The sequence below is a fragment of the Schistocerca nitens genome, chromosome 4, assembly GCF_023898315.1.
Source record: "Schistocerca nitens isolate TAMUIC-IGC-003100 chromosome 4, iqSchNite1.1, whole genome shotgun sequence".
Classification (NCBI taxonomy): domain Eukaryota; kingdom Metazoa; phylum Arthropoda; class Insecta; order Orthoptera; family Acrididae; genus Schistocerca; species Schistocerca nitens.
The window spans coordinates 954,906,322-954,910,415 of record NC_064617.1 but is presented as its reverse complement, the minus strand read 5'-3'; the positions used below and the strand labels follow the sequence as shown (position 1 = coordinate 954,910,415).

Below are 4,094 nucleotides of genomic sequence, written 5' to 3'. Positions count from 1 at the left end.
GTCCAAGGCCTTTCTGCCATGGGACCAAACCACAAATGTGTCATCTACGTATCGATACCAACGAGATGGTTTGTTATTAGCTTTGTCTAGGGCTGATTGTTCAAACTTCTCCATATAAAGATTGGCAATCGCAGGGCCTAATGGATTACCCATTGCTACTCCATCAAGTTGTTCATAAAATTCATTATCCCACTGGAACTGACTTGATGTAAGACAATGTCTGAAAAGAACAGTCAAATCTGGAAAAATATCCGCTATGAAAATCATAACTTCGTTAACAGGAATAATTGTGAATAAGGACACAATGTCAAAACATACAAGAATATCTTCAGGGGCCAGAGTTAGTCCCTCTAGTTTTTCAATAAAATGACGCGAGTCTTTTATATATGAGTCAGTTTTTCCAATGACTGGTTGTAAACAAGTTGTTAAATATCTTGCTATTTCATAAGTGGGAGAATTGATGGCACTGACTATGGGTCTTAAAGGAAAATCTGTTTTATGAATTTTAGGTACACGTAAGCGCCATGGCCTGTTTTTCTCGTGGGCCTCGGGCAGTGGTCTGATGACGTCATAAACCGACTGTTGCCTGGATACGTATAAAGAGCTCGGCTTGCTGAGCCTATTTAAGGTTGAAATTTCTGTCTGCGTCTTCACAGCCTCTGTTGATGTCTCCAGAATTTGAAGACAAAACATCAAACAGAGAAATACGCCTTGGACCAACCCATAAAACAAATTAACCAAGAACGCATATATCGGCCGTGAAGCGTGCACTGTATAACTGACTCTCGAAGAATCGAACACGGAATGAAGCAGAAAATTACAAGTTAGAACTATGTGTTCTGTGCACTGGAAATATAAGGAAAAATTACAAAAAAAAATGGCTCTGAGCACTATGGGACTTAACATCTATGGTCATCAGTCCCCTAGAACTTAGAACTACTTAAACCTAACTAACCTAAGGACAGCACACAACACCCAGCCATCACGAGGCAGAGAAAATCCCTGACCCCGGGAACCCGGGCGTGGGAAGCGAGAACGCTACCGCACGACCACGAGATGCGGGCGGAAAAATTACAGCTTTGAGCCAAGGGCGCTCCAATATGAAAGAACTATCTGGCACAGATCACTTTCTGTAATCTTTTTTTTATATTACTGCGTTTACTTGAGCTTCCCAAGCACAATTTTCATAAACCTATTTGCCATTTCCACTTCTGGTTGATCATATAAACACCCCAATATCAATATTGGATACGCAGTTGTTGCCGCTGAATTTTAACTTCTACAATCGATTTTCGCTCCATGCAAATTCTCTAACGCATTCCACTCGTGACTGCGTCATCAGACTGCTAGGTGTCTTTTAAAGATGAAACTTCCTGGCAGATTAAAACTATGTGCCGGGCCGAGACTCGAACTCGGGACCTTTGCCTTTCGCGGGCAAGTGCTCTACCAACTGAGCTACCCAAGCACGACTCACGCCCCGTCCTCACAGCTTTACTTCTGCCAGTACCTCGTCTCCTACCTTCCAAACTTCACACAAGCACTTGAGATTATTACGCAAGGTATTTCTGTGACGCTCTCTCACTGTATAAGGAATTCGTGGCGGGTCTGTTCCGTTGATCCATCTTCGTAAGGGTCTCACACTGACGAAAATATTCAAGAATCGGCAAGACGAGGGCATTGCTAGTGACTACATTGATAAAGTCAATTCCAAAACCTTAGTGTTATCTCACTGAATGTGTCTGGCGTCTCCATTTTCCGTAACTAAATTCATGCCCTCGTTCTACCATAGGGTTTTACGTGGCTGCGGCTGATTTCAGTGATCGGTCGGTAATGGTTTTACGAACATGACAGTTATATTTTTATTTCCTTTCGACACAAGATAAGCCAACAAAAATAAAACTTTTGATGTCTAGTTGTGGTACAAGGTAAATTTATTATTAGACACCCGAATTTATTGAGAGGAGCTGTGTCAACACTGACGATAACAGTGAAATCCCTGGTCTAGCAGGACAGAGAGGATGCGGTTATATTTGTGGAGAGGGGCCAAAATAAGTTACTGTCAGTTGCACTCAACATATATACTTTATTTCTTAAAACACACAATCACACAAGCGAGAATCAAAATTCTGAAAGTTTTAACGAAAGACCTCCTTTGATTTAATTTAGATCGGCTGAAGGCCACATCGAAAATACAAGGCACAAGGCCTAAGCGAGGAATTGAGGTACAGGAGTTCTTCTGGAGGTTACACTTCTTTAGCAAAAGTTATTACATCTTCAATATAAATAGGCTGAAAGCCTTAGCTTAAATTTTTCCCATAGATCCCGGCTGAAGAACTGTGTTACAGCTTAAGGCCGAGACAAAGATTTTATAAGTTTATTCTAAATAGGCTGAAAACTCGGCTGAAGGCCGCATATCAACAAAAAAATTTTAACAGCTTAAGGCCTAGGAAGAAGAGCTTTCAATTTGAAAAGGCTGAAGGCCATTTCTTAAAATATTTCGTACTAAACTCGGCTGAAGGCCTCATACTAAAGAATAACAATCTTATGACTTAAGAGCAAGGCAAGGATTTTGAATTTTTAATTTAAGAGAGATTAAAACTCGGCTGAAGGCGACACACCATGCAGAAAACAATTTTATGGCTTAAGGCCTAAAGGAAAGAGCTAAATTTCAACTAAAATCGGCTAAAGGTTTTATCCTAAAACGTTTCACATAACTCTCGGCTGAAGGCCACATACTAAACCCAAACAATCTCACGGCTTAAAGCCCAGACAAAGAATTTTCCAATTTTTAATTTAAGCTGGAAACATAAAAACTAGAAAATATTTCTTATGGCTTAAGGCTTAGACAAAATTTTTCAACTTTTGATTTGAAAAGGCTGATAACTCGGCTGAAGGCCACATGCCAACTTGAAACCAATTTACAGCTTAAGGCCTAGACACAAGGATTTTTCAATTTTAATTTTGAAAGACTCAAAACCGGCTGAAGCCCACATACCAAAAAAAAAGAAACAATTTTTTTATGGCTTAAGGCATAAGAAGAAAAGCTTTATAATTGCTAAAACTCGGTTGAAGGCCACAGAGAGTACTTAAGCCTAAAAAGGAAATCAGTATGTAAAACACAAGGAGCGGCGCTCAGAATGTTTCAAGGGTCGGCCTGGGAAGGTAGCACTAACACACGTTTAGGTGAGACACACAGCCAGACCGACAACCTCTTAATCGGAAGGCAACGCAACCGAAAGCCAGCGAACGAACCAGCCAATGAGATCAGTTCTGCTCCACCCGACCAGCAGAACGACAACAATATGTCAATAGCGCAACGTTCTGGAAACTGGTGCGCAATCCAACCAAGTCAGAATAAACGCCCAAAGCTACTAACAACACCTCAGCCGTCAGACAGCGACAACCAGGATCGAATGAAGAGATTTGATAGCAGTTGAGGCTTGATAGCAGGATAACTGAGCACTCAACTTTAGTGCCCAGGATCGGTGGGCGGCCAACCTCGCAACCCTCTCAAGAAGCGCGTGCACACCGCCGGCGGATCCAGCCTGACAACGCGCCAGGGAGACTTCCTCGCTGCTCTGCCGCAACCGACCGACTGCCACACACAGCACACCCGGAAAGTATATCCGCCACACCAAAGATAGTACAGCAGCACTAGTATCTATACATGCTGCTGCTGCCACTCACGGAGAGAAGACAGCAACGTTATGGCGATAACCAAAGAAGAAATAAGACACCGCTGGACTGCAACAAATGATTAAAAAACAAGGCATGACATTAGCTAGCCACGGCTCAACCAGTAATACACTACTGGCCATTAAATTTGATACACGACGGACATGACGTGCTACAGACGCGAAATTTAACCAACAGGAAGAAGATGCTGTGATTAGCTTTTCAGAGCATTCACACAAGGTTGGCGCCGGTGGCGACACCTACAACGTGCTGACATGAGGAAAGTTTCCAACCGATTTCTCATACATAAACAGCAGTTGACCGGCGTTGCCTGGTGAAACATTGTTGCGATGCCTCGTGTAAGGAGGAGAAATGCGTACTATCACGTTTCCGACTTTGATAAAGGTCGGATTGTAGGA

The 4,094-nt window shown here is 42.5% G+C and overlaps 1 non-coding gene across 1 annotated transcript; it reads right to left on the bottom strand.

The window, feature by feature from the left end:
- Window positions 1-1,391: 1,391 nt before the first annotated feature.
- On the bottom strand, window positions 1,392-1,466 carry Trnas-cga (transfer RNA serine (anticodon CGA)). The gene has a single exon. It is a non-coding gene; the product is annotated as a tRNA-Ser (tRNA).
- Between the last annotated feature and the right edge of the window lie 2,628 nt (window positions 1,467-4,094).